The 20,150-nt window shown below is 42.0% G+C and overlaps 1 long non-coding RNA gene across 4 annotated transcripts; it reads left to right on the top strand.

Moving 5' to 3' along the window:
• The first annotated feature begins 9,863 nt into the window (after positions 1–9,863).
• Positions 9,864–19,958, top strand: LOC106576103 (uncharacterized). Of its 4 annotated transcripts, XR_014381164.1 has the most exons (6): positions 9,864–10,002; positions 16,054–16,230; positions 16,443–16,550; positions 16,772–16,833; positions 18,317–19,514; positions 19,736–19,958. It is a non-coding gene; the product is annotated as an uncharacterized LOC106576103 (long non-coding RNA). The 4 variants fall into 4 exon arrangements; XR_006760105.2 differs by lacking the exon at positions 19,736–19,958 and having other exon boundaries at positions 16,054–16,156; positions 18,317–19,685; XR_006760107.2 differs by lacking the exon at positions 19,736–19,958 and having other exon boundaries at positions 18,317–19,685.
• The last annotated feature ends 192 nt before the right edge of the window (positions 19,959–20,150 follow it).

Genomic DNA, 20,150 nt, shown 5'->3' with positions numbered 1-20,150 from the left:
GATGGCTCATAATAACATCTGGAACGGAGCCAATGGAATGGTATTTGATACCATTCCACTTATTAACACTCCAGGCAATACCACGAGCCCATCCTCCAAAATTAAGGTGCCACCAACCTCCTGTCACCAACCTCCTGTGGTCATCTGCTCATAGGTCTCAGGTTTCTTCACCAGCATGTCTTGGCCCATGCAGCTGGGGTCTCAATCCCCAGGAGGGTCTCTGGAGTGAGCATCTTCCTATGGACTTTGGAGGCTGCGCCAGTGCCTGATTGCCAGTAGAGGCAGTGGCTACGCGGGAGTCCAGCAGGCTCTTCATCATCACATCAATTTCTGTAGTCAGGTCCTTTGTGCGGGTCTCTGGAGATGCCCTGGATGCAATGCAGGCAGCTGTGACCTCAGAGCTCAAACCTGAAGGTCCAGCACCCTTCTTCTTCCCGTTCACGACAGTCCCCAAGAAGCCCAAACACCATCTTGTTGATGTTATCGGCAGGGCACTCTAGGGGCAGGGGAAGCCCAGACCAGCCTCTCTCTCCTCAATGGCCTTATCAGCCTTCTGTAGCATTGAGTCAAGATTGATGCTATAGCTATCCATGTCTAATGGTTTTATGAAAGACAATCGGCGATGGCGCGCGTTTATACATTTTGGAGCGTGCGTCATAATGGAACCCCAAATTACATCATATTACTTTTTGACCACATTGTCTGCTGTTTGTGTGTTTAATATTGTTTATTTTTTTGCAATCTGGAGTGCAGGATGTTTAAACTAAATATTTGCTATCAAAGAATCAGTGCTGAAACCCTCTATAGCGGGTCACTGCCAAGCATAATGAAATAAAATAATCAGAATTTCAGAATGTGGGGGTCCCCCACGTCCCCTGTGAAAGTTGTGCCCCTGTGCTAAACTGTGCAGAAACCATATGAAAAGGGTTGGTGACCATAAAATACCTATATTCATATTCTATCGACCGTTAGGCTTATGTAAAACAGGCTGATTGCACTTACCAGCCAGTTGTCTTCTTCACTGTGGATCTCTGACTGTATCACTGGTTGAAGATAAGTAGTACTTCAATCGCCCACAACCCACACTCCATACACTAGAGCAGGGGCGCTACTTTGGTTTTAGAAGTGTGTGTGTGTGTGGGGGGGGGGGGGGGGGGCATAACCTGTCAGGGGGACCTCCCCCAGAATGTTTTTGGGCATCTAAAGCAAATTTCCTGCATTTTTACACAATCCAATATGCCTTCTCCATTTAGAACAAAGAGTAAGCAACAATGCCCACAGTCATCAAGCTAGGTAAGAGATCATTATTAAATATGTTTAAGTGATTAATAAGACTGAACTAGATCTAAGATAATTCAATAATAGATATTGTGTTGCAGTCTTTAACCAAATGCCTAACAAATGAGCAACTCTTGAAAAATTACAAAGACTTTTGATTGGCTTTATTAAGACATCCTCTATATGACATTTTTGCCAGAACGACCAGCCAGCCCGAGCCGCCTGCACGCCCGACCCCCACCAGTGAAGTCAATGACTAAACTCTCTCCCAAGACAATTTCCTTCCCAGTGTACACCTTAAATTGTTTTAATTCCAAAGGAAAGGTTTGGAAACAAAAACTAAACTCAAAACCCACATACACCTCAAATATACATTAATACATAGAAACAGCAAAACCTCCATGTATTTAAACTCATAGGACTAATAGTACTGTAGAACTCTTTTTACTTGCACACAATATAGCTGGGTCGCCCTGTACCTAAGGGTTCACCACCCTGCAGCGCCCCAACCCAACACACCCCACTCAACTGTAGGATCTTAGTGAAACATTCAATATTGGTTTCGGATGTGTTAGGACAAGGCCAGAGTGACAAGCCACAGGACGGCAGACCATCAGGGCCAGGACTGAGTACCTCGGCAGCTAGGGATTGCCTAAATAGGAATCTCCCCTGACGTAGGCATGTTTTTAATGCAGACTCCTTTAGTCGTAGGCCGTCATTGTAAATAAGAATTTGTTCTTAACTGACTTGCCTAGTTAAATAAAGGTTAAATAAAGAAATAAAGTTGTACTGTATTCCATATAAGGCATCCAGGCCTTATGAAAGTTGCCCAGTATACTCTTAATCTGGAAATAAATCAAATCTAGTGATACATAACTTGACATTGTGGGAGGATAACCAACCAACCAATATTTCCAAGCAAACAAAAACAGGTAGAAGGGGGAATCAAATCAAATTTTATTAGTCACCCACCTGATTAGCAGATGTTATTGCGGGTGTAGCGAAATGCTTGTGCTTCTAGCTCCGACAGTGCAGTAATATCTAACAAGTAATATCTACCAAATAACACAACATATACCCAATACACACAAATCTAAGTAGGTATGAATTTAGACTACATACAGTTGAAGTCGGAAGTTTAAATACACCATAGCCAAATACATTTAAACTCAGTTTTTCACAATTCCTGACATTTAATCCCAGTAAAAAAATCCCTGTTTTAGGTCGGTTAGTATCACCACTTTATTTTAAGAATGTGAAATGTCAGAATAATAGTAGAGAGAATGATTTATTTCAGCTTATATTTCTTTCACCACATTCCCAGTGGGTTATAAGTTTACATACACTCAATTAGTATTTGGTAGCATTGCCTTTAAATTGTTTAACTTGGGTCAAACGTTTCGGGTAGCCTTCCACAAGCTTCCCACAATAAGTTGGGTGTATTTTGGCCCATTCCTCCTGACAGAGCTGGTGTAACTGAGTCAGGTTTGTAGGCCTCTTTGCTCGCACACGCTTTTTCAGTTTTGCCCAAAAAATGTCTATAGGATTGAGGTCAGGGCTTTGTGATGGCCACTCCAATACCTTGACTTTGTTGTCCTTAAGCCATTTTGCCACAACTTTGGAAGTATGCTTGGGGTCATTGTCCACTTGGAAGACCCATTTGCAACCAAGCTTTAACTTCCTGACTGATGTCTTGAGATGTTGCTTCAATATATCCACATAATTTTCCATCCTCATGATGCCATCTATTTTGTGAAGTGCACCAGTCCCTCCTGCAGCAAAGCACTCCCACAACATGCTGCTGCCACCCCTGTGCTTCACGGTTGGGATGGTGTTCTTCGGCTTGCAAGCCTCCCCCTTTTTCCTCCAAACATAACAATGGTCATTATGGCCAAACAGTTCTATTTTTGTTTCATCAGACCAGAGGACATTTCTCCAAAAAGTACGATCTTTGTCCCCATGTGCAGTTGCAAACCGTAGTTTGGCTTTTTTTATTGGGGTTTTGGAGCAGTGGCTTCTTCCTTGCTGAGCGGCCTTTCAGGTTATTTCGATATAGGACTCATTTTACTGTGGATATAGATACTTTTGTACCTGTTTCCTCCAGCATCTTCACAAGGTCCTTTGCTGTTGTTCTGGGATTGATTTGCACTTTTCGCACCAAAGTAAGTTAATCTCTAGGAGACAGAACGCGTCTCCTTCCTGAGTGGTATGACGGATGCGTGGTCCCATGGTGTTTATACTTGCATACTGTTGTTTGTACAGTTAAAAGTGATACCTTCAGGCATTTGGAAATTGCTCCCAAGGATGAACCAGACTTGTGGAAGTCTACAATTTTTTTTATGAGGTCTTGGCTGATTTCTTTTGATTTTCCCATGATGTCAAGCAAAGAGGCACTGAGTTTGAAGGTAGGCCTTGAAATACATCCACAGGTACTCCTCCAATTGACTGAAATGAAATGAATTAGCCTATCAGAAGCTTCTAAAGCCATGACATCATTTTCTGGAATTTTCCAAGCTGTTTTAAGGCAGTCAACTTAGTGTATGTAAACTTCTGACCCACTGGAATTGGGATACAGTGAATTATAAGTGAAATAATCTGTCTGTAAACAATTGTTGGAAAAATTTGTTGTGTCATGCACAAAGTAGATGTCCTATCCGACTTGCCAAAACTATAGTTTGTTAACAAGAAATTTGTGGAGTGATTGAAAAACGAGTTTTAATGACTCCACCTAAGTGTATGTAAACTTCTGACTTCAACTGTACATATGGACGAGCGATGTCAGAGCGGAACGGACTAAGATACAGTAGAATAGTATAGAAAACAGTATATACATATGAGATGAGTAATGCAAGATTTGTAAACATTATTAAGTGACTAAGATACGGTAGAATAGTATAAAATACAGTATATACATATGAGATGATTAATGCCAGAAATGTTAACATTATTGAAGTGACTAGTGTTCCATTCCTTAAAGTGGCCAGTGATTTCAAGTCTACGTCTATAGGGCAACAGCCTCTAATGTGCTAGTGATGGCTGTTTAACAGACTGATGGCCTCGAGATAGAAGCTGTTTTTCAGTCTCTCTGTCCCAGCTTTGATGCACCTATACTGACCTTGCCTTCTGGATGATAGCGGGTTGAACAGGCAGCGGCTCGGGTGGTTGATGTCCTTGATGATCTTTTTGGCCTTCCTGTGACATCGGGTGCTGTAGGTGTCCTGGAGGGTGGGTCGTTTTCCCGTGGTAATGCATTGGGCATTAAGCTAGGTAAGAATCTGTAGACACGCTGAGATAAAAGAACATACTCTTTGCCAGAATTCAGCCAGCCTTCACAAGACCATAACATATGCAAATATGTCCCCTTTTGTGTTTTACAACTCCAGCAGAGGAATGACATTTTTTTGTAATTCAGTTTCACTGGCATATATAGCATGTTCTACAGATGGCCTTAAATTGCAGTAATTTATGTCTGAGATTATATGAACAGGACTCGGCATTTAATCATATCTGTATCCATTCATCATCATCAATAGCTTCTACCAGGTCTTCCACACATTTTTGTTGTGTAGCTTTAAGCTTAATCTTCTGTCCTGTAGCTACTATAGATCTACCCATCAATTCCAGATGGAACTATGTAGCATTTACTGATATTTTTAATATAGGCCTACTACACAATTCTCCTGAGCTTCGTAGACTGGCTGTCTGACCCTGCTGGGACCCCCGTCACCATCTAATTCTGCTAATACATGAGCATGGTGTTGTGTACTGACTACACTAGAGGGCTGCATTCCCGCTGGATGCCTGCGGGACCTACGGGTCCCAACAGAGATCATTGCGCATGGTCACATTTTTCATGCTGCGGCGGGAGTAGGTCAGACAGACAACTTTGGGATAAAAATATTTTAGTTGTCCCACAGATTATTTGGAAACGGTCCTCTTTCTGCTTTGTATGCGTTAGCCTACCTATTGTATTTAAAGCACATATTTTTCACATTATTTACACACTCAGAATTTGCTGCTTCGTCTTCAGTAGCCTACCTCTCCTAGTTGATCGTGAGAGTTCAAGTGCGCCTAGTAGGGTTGCACATTTTGGGGAATATTCAGAGGTGGAAACTTTCCGTGGGAATTAACAGGAATATATGGGAATTAATGGAAATATATGCAAATTAATATTAATACCATTTAAATGTAGATGTGTTTTTGCATTGGATATATTTACCATATCATATGGAGACAGAAACATAAACCTTTTACCTTATCATAAGTAGACATAATTGCAAATGATTAAATCCTTCCAATAGAAAAAAAAATTGTTTACGAATTGAAATGCATTCCCGCTGGATGCCTGCGGGACCTACGGGTCCCAACAGAGATCATTGCGCATGGTCACATTTTTCATGCTGCGGCGGGAGTAGGTCAGACAGACAACTTTGGGATAAAAATATTTTAGTTGTCCCACAGATTATTTGGAAACGGTCCTCTTTCTGCTTTGTATGCGTTAGCCTACCTATTGTATTTAAAGCACATATTTTTCACATTATTTACACACTCAGAATTTGCTGCTTCGTCTTCAGTAGCCTACCTCTCCTAGTTGATCGTGAGAGTTCAAGTGCGCCTAGTAGGGTTGCACATTTTGGGGAATATTCAGAGGTGGAAACTTTCCGTGGGAATTAACAGGAATATATGGGAATTAATGGAAATATATGCAAATTAATATTAATACCATTTAAATGTAGATGTGTTTTTGCATTGGATATATTTACCATATCATATGGAGACAGAAACATAAACCTTTTACCTTATCATAAGTAGACATAATTGCAAATGATTAAATCCTTCCAATAGAAAAAAAAATTGTTTACGAATTGAAATGTAATTAAATGAGTTGACTCTTCACATGGGATGATTTCACTGAACAACAAAAGAAATGGAATATTGAATGATCCCCAATGATCCATCGCATCTTATATTTTAAACATACATCTGTAAAAGGATAGTCTAGAAACTAAAGCTTTGGTTGTCTTCTTCTCAGGCTTCCATGTCTTCTCCATGGACCTCCTCAATGTCCACCTCTTGAACATCAGACTCTGAGGCCTCATCTTCACTGTCACTTTCCAACCTTGTTGAGGATGGCTCGTTGTCAGGCTCAAAAAGCCTCACATTTTCCCAGATGGCCACGAATTTTTCAACCCTTCTATTGGTCAGCCTGTTGCGTGCTTTGGTGTGTGTGTTCCCAAACAAGGACCAGTTGCGCTCTGAGGCGGCTGATGTTGGTGGGATTTGGAGGATGATGGAGGCAACAGGGGAAAGAGCCTCAGATCCACAAAGTCCCTTCCACCAGGTGGCTGATGACATATGTTGGCTCGACTGCCATATTGCACCTCCATCCCAAAGCCCTTGCTTGGAAGTGTACTTCACCAGACTGCCAAGAACCTTGCCCTCATCCAGGCCAAGGTGGCAAGACACGGTAGTGATGCACCATAGGCCTTGTTGATCTCTGCACCAGACAGGATGCTCTTGCCAGCATACTTGGGGTTCAACATGTACGCTGCAGTGTGTATGGGCTTCAGGCAGAAGTCTTCACGCTTTTTGATGTATTTCAGAACTGCGGTGTACTCTGCTTGGAGCAACAGTGAAGTGGGCAGTATGGATTTCTTCTCTTACACCTGCAAGCAGAGTCTGAACATCAGACAGGATGGGATTGTCTCCCTCAATCTGTGCAATGGCTACTGCTGTAGGTTTCAGGAGTTTCAGGCTGCTTACCACTCTCTCGCAAAATAAATCATCCAGGAGGATCCTCTTGATGGGGCTGTCCATAACAGCAGACTGTGATATGGCCATTTCTTGGAGAGACCCCTTCCCCTCCAGGAGACAGTCAAACAAGATGACAACACCACCCCAATGGGTGTTGCTGGGCAGCTTCAATGTGGTGCTTTTATTCTTCTCACTTTGCTTGGTGAGGTAGATTGTTGCTATAACTTGATGACCCTTCACATACCTAAGCATTTCCCTTGCTCTCCTGTAGAGGGTATCCATTGTTTTCAGTAACATGATGTCCTTGAGGAGCAGCTTCAATGCATGAGCAGCACAGCCAATTGGTGTGATGTGAGAGTAGGACTCCTCCACTTTAGACCAAGCAGCCTTTATGTTCGCAGCATTGTCTGTCACCAGTGCAAATACCTTCTGTAGTCCAAGGTCATTGATGACTGCCTTCAGCTCATCTGCAATGTAGAGACCAGTGTGTCTGTTGTCCCTTCTGTCTGTGCTCTTGTAGAATACTGGTTGAGGGGTGGAGATGATGTAGGTAATTATTCCATCAGCATTTCTCTGACTACGTTCCTCCATTGAGTCAAAAAAGCTTCTGATTCCAGGAGGACCATGAGCTGTGGCTATGGATAAGGTGTCTGATTCATCATTTTCCCCTCGAATAGAAGTAGAGGGACTTTTGTCAGAGGTTGCTTGTTGTGAGCGCTGAGCGAATTTTATGCACATGGCCAGATGATTCTGCATCTTTGTTGCATTCTTCACATATGATTTGCCACAGTATTTGCAAATGTACACAGCTTTTCCTTCTACATTAGCTGCAGTGAAATGTCTCCACACATCAGATAGTGCCCGTGGCATTTTCCTGTAAAGATGAGAAAAAAAATGAGTAAAAAATCAAATGCAATTCCATGTACAGATAAATAGTTAAGCAGTTAGATTAAACATTCCTTTGTAAGATAAATGGTTTTAAATGAAACATGTATGGAAACAGGTGAATTAACACTTTTCAGTTAGCAGGCTCAAGCAAGCTAAAACCCACATGGTAGCAAAAACTAACTAGCAGAAATTGTTAACAAGTTAGAAATGATTTATACACACTTTGCTCTAAGGTACTATTTACTAGTAAACAAAAAACCATGTATGTCCTATAAAATATATTCACCCCACCCAGTATTGTAATCAAAACTTACCAGAAAGCATGTAGTCCTTGGCTCAGACATTGTAGTAGTGTGGGCTATAGCGTCTCATTATTGTGCAAGATCTTGAGAATCAGCTGTACATGTGATGGAAGAGTGCACTGCACATGTGTTGGAAGAATGCACTATGCATGCAGAGGGTTGCAATTCCATTGAATTGGGGATAGTTTAACCAAAATATGCCACAAGACCTATAGTTGCCTTATGTGTATCCCACAAAAAAAGGTTCACTGTTATAAACTAACTTTTTTGATGATTTAAGCACAATTCCCTAAATTCCACGGCTTAACTTCCCATGGACAATTTCCGGAAAATTTCCCGGAAAGTTTCCGACCCTTTGCAACCCTTGTGCCTAGTATATGTAGTCTCATTGAAATAGAGTAGGCTGCCTACATGGGCGGAGAATCAAGTGGCAGTAAACTTGAATATGAAATTAACGTAAATATGTTTAGACTGCAGTTTACTACAGAGTCTGTAAATAAATATTGTTAATGGAAAGAATTGGAGGGAGCTCAACCAACGTGAGTCGAAGTGCAATCCAAAAATATAATCATCATTGAAAAGGAAAAAGACACAACTCGCACATAGGTTAGGCTACTATGGTGAGCGAGCGTTGCCCCTTTTCATTTTCAATAAATATTGATTACCCATTCATTTGTCTCTGCCTGCAAGTCATCCTCCCAAAAGGTAGGCTATATCCTATAGGCCTATGCCAGTGTCACTGTCATCATTCTTGCTGCTTCCAGTTCAGTAGCCATACCTGCGAGATCAGGTGCGAGTGTGATCTCAAAATAGAGTAGGCTATAGCCTATGCATGGGTGGAGAAGCACTGTCAGTTATCTTTCCAAGGAAATGTACTTCCATAATAGGCCTATGATTAGGCTATAGTTTACTACAACAGAATGAGTCACAACAAAACATGTTATAACCGTGTATGTGTGTGGTAGGCTAACTGACGGTATTTGTCACAGGGGAAGACTCCAGATAATGAGGCATATTTCCAGGAGAACATACTATTGCTTGCCTCTGACATAATTTCCTGTGTTTTGATTGATTGTGTGTTGTTGAGTTGGGGCTAGAAGACAAATAGTAGTGTGATTGAATATCATGGGTGCCTGCTAAAACTAACGCAGGGGATTTCCTTAGGGGATAGAATATAATATTATCGTTGCCCATTTTGAAGGTGGCTAACTGAATTGCTCTATCCAGTCTCAGAGAGACTTTTATCAGTCATAGACTATACCTGCAATATAGTCACAACCTTTACCCACTACACCAAGCAGGTTGATATGGCCTGTACAGAAAGGGAACAGATTGGCGAGCAGTTAAAGTATGTATTCTTTTTGGAAGGGGATACATTTGATAGACATTAGGAATATTCCAAACCCCACCAGATTGTACAATTGTGTCCTAATATCTGAATAACTATCAATTTAGAAGAATAGATCAAATAGAAGTATCATTGCTTTGTTTTTCTAAATAATCTGACTAACTGTTATCACTGGGTTGACGTGTCACTATTTGGAGTTTCTGACATGTAGTTAAAAAAAACTCTGTCATTCCAACAGACCAATTTGGTTTCAATTTCGACCACATTAAAACACTGCTCTGATGTTTACGGAAGACAGGTTATAAATAACCACTGGGAGTCAGTCCGACATACAGCAGGCAGAACGAGAGTTTTAAGAATCAGAAGAACACTCGCTCATTCACCGCGAATTTATAACTTAATACTTCGCCAACTGGCGCAGGCGTAGTACACGTAAGTAGGCCTAGCTTTTTATTTGATAAATAAGTAAGTGCCAATTTAATAACTTAAACTTTGTTAAAACTTTGTCATCGTGAAAATTTTACTGTCCAGTTTCCCAGTATGCGCCTGGTAGTGAACATTGATAATATTTCAGAGATATGCTTGTTTTTGTGAGAATCTTCCTAACGGGAATTTCGCATTAATATGAAAATCGTATACTAAAATATGAAAATACTACATGTAATGTCTCAAAGTCGATATATATCTTAGCTCGATATTGTTTTAAGTCCTCCAGATTCGAGAAGTAAGGTGATGAGTTCAACAGTGAGCCTGTCAGTTTGCCTTAATTCTCGCACAGCATCCAGCGTAATTGACGCGATACTATTTACCTGATTTTTTACCTCTTTTTTTTCTTCTGGCCTCCATTGAATTATCCACTCCAATAATTTTTGAACGGATTATGTTAGAGACATGAGGTTTGGGCCTATGGTTTTCTTAGAGAAGTATCTACAACAATTAACAATTAATTTTAGCCGTTGGTAAAAATATGCGTTTTTCAAATCAAATCAAATGTATTTATATAGCCCTTCTGACATCAGCTGATATCTCAAAGTGCTGTATAGAAACCCAGCCTAAAACCCCAAACAGCAAGCAATGCAGGTGTAGAAGCACGGTGGCTAGGAAAAACTCCCTGGAAAGGCCAAAACCTAGGAAGAAACCTAGAGAGGAACCAGGCTATGAGGGGTGGCCAGTCCTATTCTGGCTGTGCCGGGTGGAGATTATAACAGAACATGGCCAAGATGTTTAAATGTTCATAATAATCCCAGTAGTTGTCGAGGGTGCAACAGGTCAGCACCTCAGGAGTAAATGTCAGTTGGCTTTTCATAGCCGATCATTGAGAGTATCTCTACCGCTCCTGCTATCTCTAAAGAGTTGAAAACAGCAGGTCTGGGACAGGTAGCACGTCCGGTGAACAGGTCAGGGTTCCATAGCCGCAGGCAGAACAGTTGAAACTGGAGCAGCAGCACGGCCAAGGGGACTGGGGACAGCAAGGAGTCATCAGGCCAGGTGGTCCTGAGACATGGTCCTAGGGCTCAGGTCCTCTGAGAGAGAGAAAGAGAGAATTAGAGAGAGCATACTTAAATTGACACAGGACACCAGATAGGACAGGAGAAAAATACTCCAGATATAACAGACTGACCCTAGCCCCCCGACACATAAACTACTGCAGCATAAATACTGGAGGCTGAGACAGGAGGGGTCAGGAGACACTGTGGCCCCATTCGATGATGCCCCCGGACAGGGCCAAACAGGCAGGATATAACCCCAACCACTTTGCCAAACCACAACCCCCACACCACTAGAGGGATATCTTCAACCACCAATTTACCATCCTGAGACAAGGCCGAGTATAGCCCACAAAGATCTCCGCCACTGCACAACCCAAGATGGGGGCGCCAACCCAGACAGGAAGACCACGTCAGTGACTCAACCCACTCAAGTGACGCACCCCTCCTAGGGACAGCATGGAAGAGCACCAGTAAGCCAGTGACTCAGTAAGCCAGTGTAATAGGGTTAGAGGCAGAGAATCCCAGTGGAGAGGGGAACCGGCCAGGCAGAGACAGCAAGGGCGGTTCATTGCTCCAGTGCCTTTCCGTTCACCTTCACACTCCTGTGCCAGACTACACTCAATCATAGGACCTACTGAAGAGATGAGTCTTCAGTAAAGACTTAAAGGTTGAGACTGAGTCTGCGTCTCTCACATGGGTAGGCAGACCATTCCATAAAAATGGAGCTCTATAGGAGAAAGCCCTGCCTCCAGCTGTTTGCTTAGAAATTCTAGGGACAATTAGGAGGCCTGCGTCTTTTGACCATAGCGTACGTGTAGGTATGTACGGCAGGACCAAATCAGAAAGATAGGTAGGAGCAAGCCCATGTAATGCTTTGTAGGTTAGCAGTAAAACCTTGAAATCAGCCCTTACCTTAACAGGAAGCCACTGTAGGGAGGCTAGCACTGGAGTAATATGATCACATTTTTGGGTTCTAGTCAGGATTCTAGCAGCCGTGTTTAGCACTAACTGAAGTTTATTTAGTGCTTTATCCGGGTAACCGGAAAGTAGAGCATTGCAGTAGTCTAACCTAGAAGTAACAAAAGCATGGATACATTTTTCTGCATCATTTTTGGACAGAACATTTCTGATTTTTGCAATGTTACATAGATGGAAAAAAGCTGTCCTTGAAACAGTCTTGATATGTTCGTCAAAAGAGAGATCAGGGTCCAGAGTAACGTCGAGGTCCTTCACAGTTTTATTTGAGACGACTGTACAACCATCAAGATTAATTGTCAGATTCAACAGAAGATCTCTGTTTCTTGGGACCTAGAACAAGCATCTCTGTTTTGTCCGAGTTTAAAAGTAGAACATTTGCAGCCATCCACTTCCTTATGTCTGAAACACAGGCTTCCAGCGAGGGCAATTTTGGGGCTTCACCATGTTTCATCGAAATGTACAACTGTGTGTCATCCGCATAGCAGTGAAAGTTAACATTATGTTTTCGAATGACATCCCCAAGAGGTAAAATATATAGTGAAAACAATAGTGGTCCTAAAACAGAACCTTGAGGAACACCGAAATTTACAGTTGATTTGTCAGAGGACAAACCATCCACAGAGACAAACTGATATCTTTCCAACAGATAAGATCTAAACCAGGCCAGAACTTGTCCGTGTAGACCAATTTGGGTTTCCAATCTCTCCAAAAGAATGTGGTGATCGATGGTATCACAAGCAGCAATAAGGTCTAGGAGCACGAGGACAGATGCAGAGCCTCGGTCTGACTCCATTAAAAGGTAATTTACCACCTTCACAAGTGCAGTCTCAGTGCTATGATGGGGTCTAAAACCAGACTGAAGCATTTCGTATACATTGTTTGTCTTCAGGAAGGCAGTGAGTTGCTGCGCAACAGCTTTTTAATATTTTTTGAGAGGAATGGGAGATTCGATATAGGCCGATAGTTTTTTATATTTTCTGGGTCATGGTTTAGCTTTTTCAAAAGAGGCTTTATTACTGCCACTTTTAGTGAGTTTGGTACATATCCCGTGGATAGAGAGCCGTTTATTATGTTCAACATAGGAGGGCCAAGCACAGGAAGCAGCTCTTTCAGTAGTTTAGTTGGAATAGGGTCCAGTATGCAGCTTGAAGGTTTAGAGGCAATGATTATTTTCATCATTGTGTCAAGAGATATAGTACTAAAACACTTGAGTGTCTCCCTTGATCCTAGGTCCTGGCAGAGTTGTGCAAACTCAGGACAACTGAGCTTTGGAGGAATATTCAGATTTAAAGAGGAGTCCGTAATTTGCTTTCTAATGATCATGATCTTTTCCTCAAAGAAGTTCATGAATTTATCACTGCTGAAGTGAAAGCCATTCTCTCTTGGGGAATGCTGCTTTTTAGTTAGCTTTGCGACAGTATCAAAAATACATTTTGGATTGTTCTTATTTTCCTCAATTAAGTTTGAAAAATAGGATGATCGAGCAGCAGTGAGGGCTCTTCGATACTGCACGGTACTGTCTTTCCAAGCTAATCGGAAGACTTCCAGTTTGGTGTGGCGCCATTTCCTTTCCATTTTTCTGGAAGCTTGCTTCAGAGCTCGGGTATTTTCTGTATACCAGGGAGCTAGTTTCTTATGACAAATGTTTAAAATTTTTAGGGGTTCGACTGCATCTAGGGTATTGCGCAAAGTTAAATTGAGTTTCTCAGTTAGGTGTTTAACTGATTTTTGTCCTCTGATGTCCTTGGGTAGGCAGAGGGAGTCTGGAAGGGCATCAAGGAATCTTTGGGTTGTCTGAGAATTTATAGCACGACTTTTGATGATCCTTGGTTGGGGTCTGAGCAGATTATTTGTTGCAATTGAAAACGTAATAAAATGGTGGTCCGATAGTCCAGGATTATGAGGAAAAACATTAAGATCCACAACATTTATTCCATGGGACAAAACTAGGTCCAGAGTATGACTGTGGCAGTGAGTAGGTCCGGAGACATGTTGGACAAAACCCACTGAGTCGATGATGGCTCCGAAAGCCTTTTGGAGTGGGTCTGTGGACTTTTCCATGTGAATATTAAAGTCACCAAAAATTAGAATATTATCTGCTATGACTACAAGGTCCGATAGGAATTCAGGGAACTCAGTGAGGAACGCTGTATATGGCCCAGGAGGCCTGTAAACAATAGCTATAAAAAGTGATTGAGTAGGCTGCGTAGATTTCATGACTAGAAGCTCAAAAGACAAAAACGTCTGGGGTTTTTTGGAAATTGAAATTTGCTATCGTAAATGTTAGCAACACCTCCTTTGCGGGATGCGCAGGGGACATGGTCACTAGTGTAACCAGGAGGTGAGGCCGCATTTAACACGGTAAATTCATCAGGCTTAAGCCATGTTTCAGTCAGGCCAATCACATCAAGATTATGATCAGTTCATTGACTATAACTGCCTTTGAAGTGAGGGATCTAACATTTAGTAGCCCTATTTTGAGATGTGAGGTATCACAATCTCTTTCAATAATGGCAGGAATGGAGGAGGTCTTTATTTCAGTGAGATTGCTAAGGCGAACACCGCCATGTTTAGTTTTGGCCAACCTAGGTCGAGGCACAGACACGGTCTCAATGGAGATAGCTGAGCTGACTACACTGACTGTGCTAGTGGCAGACTCCACTAAGCTGGCAGGCTGGCTAACAGCCTGCTGCCTGGCCTGCACCCTATTTCATTGTGGAGCTAGGGGAGTTAGAGCCCCGTCTATGTTCGTAGATGAGAGCACCCCTCCAGCTAGGATGGAGTCCGTCACTCCTCAACAGGCCAGGCTTGGTCCTGTTTGTGGGTGAGTCCCAGAAAGAGGGCCAATTATCTACAAATTCTATCTTTTGGGAGGGGCAGAAAACAGTTTTCAACCAGCGACGGGAGTGGGGATGGGGCCCACGGCAGCACCCTCTGTTCGTTGAGAAGAGTAAGAACGATACGTGCTTTCATGTCAGTCTCCAAAACTCTCCAATAACACCAGAAAAACTCGCTAGATTTGTCACTAGTCGCTTTTTTGAAAATGTGGGAGAAGTTTGAATACTCGCTAACTGGGACTCATGTTAATGTTACTACTTAGCTTCGGCTGATGGAGGTCCTGACGAACCACGTCCAGATAAAGCATCCGGAGTGAAAAAATTGAATGAAAAAAGTTGAGTGAGGGAAAAACCAAAAATAAAGTTGTCAGGTAGCAAAGCAAGGTGATTGGACAATTTTTTGATTGGACACCCTACTATTTATGACATTCGGGACAAAACATTTGGTATCTAAAATAATTATAATTTGGTGGGTGCTTATATTTGTCTATTTCACACATGTAGGCTACAAGTGTGTATTATACGCATATTGGAAATATATATTTTTTTGCATATCCCAAATGCTTTGCTCAAGGGCACCTTGGGGATTCATACTAGTAACCTTTCAGTTGCTGGCCCAATGCCCTATCCGCTATGTGTCACAGGCCGACTCATAGCCTGTGGCAAAAATGAGAGGACATCAACAACCGGTATAGGCCAATTCAAAAAGTTCTTTATTATCAAACAAAACGATTAATTCTAAACAAAGAAAAAAGGAATGAGGTGTGGAAATGTCATAATGCAAGGATGACTGAATGGAAGCTAAATAAACCAACAAAGGAAACAGGATCATACCAGGAGGAAAAAAGAGAAAGAGAAAGAGAGAGAGAGAGAGAGAGAGAGAGAGAGAGAGAGAGAGAGAGAGAGAGAGAGAGAGAGAGAGAGAGAGAGAGAGAGAGAGAGAGAGAGAGAGAGAGAGAGAGAGAGAGAGAGAGAGAGAGAGAGAGAGAGAGAGAGAGAGAGAGAGAGAGAGAGAGAGAGAGGAGAGAGAGAGAGAGAGAGAGAGAGAGAGAGAGAGAGAGAGAGAGAGAGAGAGAGAGAGAGAGAGAGAGAGGTGGAGCAATTTGTTAAATACCCTGAGCCCAGGTGGCTCCAATCAACACCAGCTCCAATCACTAACGACCCTCCTCTGCCTGCAGGAGGAACCGCCCCTGCACTGCAGAGGAGGAGCCGTGACATATGCTACCTGCCACCTTTGATGTAATTTGTCAAACTGAGAAAACTCAAGTCACATGACAAAAGGTTGTTGTCTTCCCATTTTTTTGGCATCAAAGTTATGTCCTTTACCACTACATGAGTGTTGCTGCTTTCTAGAGGTTTGTTTTAATGTTTTTGCAATGAAAATTCTCATTCTCAATGTCCTGTTAGGGCTGACTGTGCATTGCACTCTTCTGGGAAATTATACGTTCATAAACTGTTTTTAAATTGCATAGAACTTACACATCAATATTGTCACATTTGTGTAATGGAGGATGTTGCAGCTATACACTCACTTCCTGTTGTGGTTTGTTTGTTTATTTTTGCTTAGGGAGATGGCGAACAGCAATGCCAAGCTGTGTGTGTCTGTTTTGGGTTCATTGTGGAGATGAGCTGGAGGTTGAGGGAGCTTCAATCCTGGGGACTGATGGAAAGGAAGGTATAAGGCCGACTCAGTCGCCATACCTGGGTTGTATTCATTAGGCACCAAATGGAAGAAAAGGGACTGAAAATGGGAGGGACTACCTGAACTTATCTAATAAGAATCGCTCGTTTTTATTTTACGTCTCAAAATGTTTTCATATGTGCCTTAAATGAATGACCCTGAACTCATCTTTGTTTGTTTTTTACCCCGAACCCTCTTCTATCTCTGCTTTTCAGATGCTATATAGAGTCTGGTGGGGCTGCTGCTGAGAGGAGTGGGAGACAAACTCAATGAGGAGGTAAAATATGGCAGGAAGGTAGATCCAGTGTGATTGTGTAGTTCTGTCTCTGCCCACTTGGTGTCAATCTACACACAGATAATAGTAGTCCATCTGCAAGACTGGAGTTGTGTCTGAATACTATTTTATTTTACCAGGCAAGTCAGTTATGAACAAATTCTTATTTTCAATGACGGCCTAGGAACAGTGGGTTGACTGCCTTGTTCAGGGGCAGAATGACAGATTTTTACCTTGTCAGCTCGGGGATTCGATCTTGCAACCTTTCAGTTATTAGTCCAACGCTCTAACCACTAGGCTATACTAACTGTACTATTTGTGGCGTCAATTGAGAAAATAGTATGCTTAATAGTCATAGTATGAATATAGTTAGTATGCCAAAAGTTTCCGGATGTTGTACTAAATTTGCCAAAATATGTACTTTAGGGCCCATAATGCAATTCTTCCGGAAATGGGCGTGGCTCAGTGTTTTCAGATTTGAAGAACATGGCGCAAAATATGTACAAATAATTATGACAAATGTTAAGAAAATGTTGACCAATGTAATAAAGTAAATACTTTTCAAATAAGTTACCTTACATGTTATGTTGGCTGACAATTTGTTAGCTACGCTGTCTTTACGAACCATGTCATTACAGCATGTACCGGTATGTTAGTTGGCTACTTAAACATCAAACTTGCCAGTATATTAACTATAGGCTAACTAACTACCCGTGGCATAGTTTTATTGAATTGATTATTCCCGTCATTATTTGTTTAGCTAAATGTTATAGTCGTTGTGCGTTCTCAATGGATATTCGGGTGCTTTCGTAAATTCGCTCTGGCTATTTACTCCGATTTCGCCTGAGTGTACCGCAGAGCAGTGCAGAATAATGAATTTACGAGCGCTCAACACCCGTTGAATATGGCCGGTGTCAGTAAACGTCGGCAAAAAAAAGCGTTATTAAATTGTTTCCAGCAGCACATTTAGTCACAAACGCTCTGGACAACACGAAAACTGCCTAACCAGCTGTGCTAGGGTGAGTAAAATGGTCAGAGTGGTCTCATTTGTTTCTGGAAGTAGCTAGCCAACGTTAGCTTGGGTGCTTGACTGCTGTAGTAAGGTCAGAACGCTCAAATCAACACCACTCCTCGGCACGAGCGTCCAGTGTTCGCTCCGAGAGCGAAACGCTCTGAATTTACAAGCGCACGCTGGCACTCCAGATTGAATTTAAGAACCCACCCGAAGTCGTAAAATGTCTAACTAGTAATGTGTTATGCTAACTAGCTAGCAAGAGGTTGCATAGCAACAGCATCAACTTCCCGTAGACAGGCGAATAGCTAATATGCTCAACTGAAAGGATACTGTTAATTTATATATATTGCCTATAGTACTGGAGTTCCACCTTCTTGCTCTTATCAATGATCTACAGCTGACAAAAATATCAATGCTATTTTGTGAGATGTTGAGCAACGATCAATACAGTTTTAATTTCTCTCTCAACAGGAGGAAGCTTTTGTGAATGATGATGAGGAAGTCGACTGAGCCAGAGGGATTTTCCCCATTCTATACCCCCATTGTCTTCTTCCCGATTATACACTTTTTTCCCAAAGTATGCACTTGCGCATTTTCTGTCATGGATCAGAATTTGATTGGCGTAATTATTGGCTAAAGGGAGTTCCCACCATTGTTAAATCTATGACGGGAAAGGGTGGATAATTGGGATCTAGCTCTCTAACCCCAGCCCTAACCCCTAGAGAAGTTTCAACTCAGGGTAATGTATTGCTATTATTGCATGCCCAATTAAACATTGATTTTGCACAAAGAAACATGTACATAGACATATAGATGACTGTCTTCCAGAGCCATAGGATATGAGGGAAACTGTTCATCTCAAGCCCCATTCCATCTTTTGAATTATAAATGTATATGATATAAGAATGTATATGAAACTACAGTATTCAGGTGTTTTTGTTACATTTTAATTGGGACTATAGGAATGTAAAAAATAGACAAATCTGTTGAATGAAACCTATTTACTTGTATAATTTTACATTATATTTAGTTATTTACTTTATTTTTTATTGTAAGAATAATGATGATGATGAGACTGCGTACCATTGATCTAGCCTTGTCACGCCGTGATCTGTTACACCTGTCCTTGTGCTTGTCTCCTCCTCCCCCCAGGTGTCGCCAATCTTCCCTATTATCACCTGTGTATTTATACCTGTGTTCTCTGTCTTGTTTGTTGCCAGTTTGTCTTGTTCGTTCAAGCTTACCAGCGGTTTTCCTGTCAGCGGCTATTGTTTCCAACCCTTGCTTTGCTAGTCCTCCTGGTTTTGACCGATGCCTGACATCTCTGCCTGAGCCTGCACCTTTGCTCCACCTCTGGATTACTGAACCCTGCCTGACCCTGAGTCTGCCTGCCGTCCTGTACCTTTGCCTAACCCTTGATTTTCGACCCCTGCCTGCCTTGACCTGTCTTTGCATGTCCCTGTTTGCTACAATAAACAGGGTTACTTCGACAGTCTGCATCTGGGTCTTACCTTGATTCTTGATAAGCCTATACTGTCAGATCCAAATAATGTTTACATAAAGCAACATTGCCAAAGATGTCAACATTCCAGACCTCCAGGACATGTCCTCATTTGATCCAGAGATGGAACCACTGGTTAAATCGTGACTGGACCAAAGACTGGGGCAGGTACTGTAGCCTACGTATGCTGTATGGAAGTGCTACAATTCTGAGTGGTATATGGTCAAACGGTAATTCTGTGTGCAGAGTCTATGCAATGGAATGTCTGCCTTATTTGTTTAAGAATAATTAAACAAATTCCATGTTATGATTATAGTGTTCAATGTTAACACTGATTTAGACAGCTTTGTGACTGTTTGATTTGTTATTAATTTATTGAATAAAAATAGATCTACTGGGCTCCTGAGTGGCGCAGAGGTCTAAGGCACTGCATCTCAGTGCTAGAGGTGTCACTACAGACCCTGGTTTCGAATCCAGGCTGTTTCACAACTGGCCATGATTGGGAGTCTGCACAATTGGCCCAGCGTCATCCGGGTTTGGCCGGGGTAGGCCGTCATTGTAAATAAGAATTTGTCCTTAACTGACTTGCCTAGTAAAATAAAAAAATACTGAAAAGACTCCTAACATTGTGTGAAATGATTTATGACCAAAATGGTAATTATATTGAAATGCAATCTCAAGATCATCATGCACAGCATACCTGTACAGGTATGTCACTCATGGAGGGAGGGGGGATTTCTTGGGGTCTGTACTGAAATGAACCCAACCCCATGTCCTGCACCTGCTCAACCTGCTTACAAGACA

This window comes from Salmo salar, chromosome 17, assembly GCF_965601325.2.
Source record: "Salmo salar chromosome 17, fSalSal1, whole genome shotgun sequence".
Classification (NCBI taxonomy): Eukaryota; Metazoa; Chordata; class Actinopteri; order Salmoniformes; family Salmonidae; genus Salmo; species Salmo salar.
The sequence above is the reverse complement of the archived record's forward strand: the minus strand, read 5'-3'. Positions and strand labels throughout refer to the sequence as shown.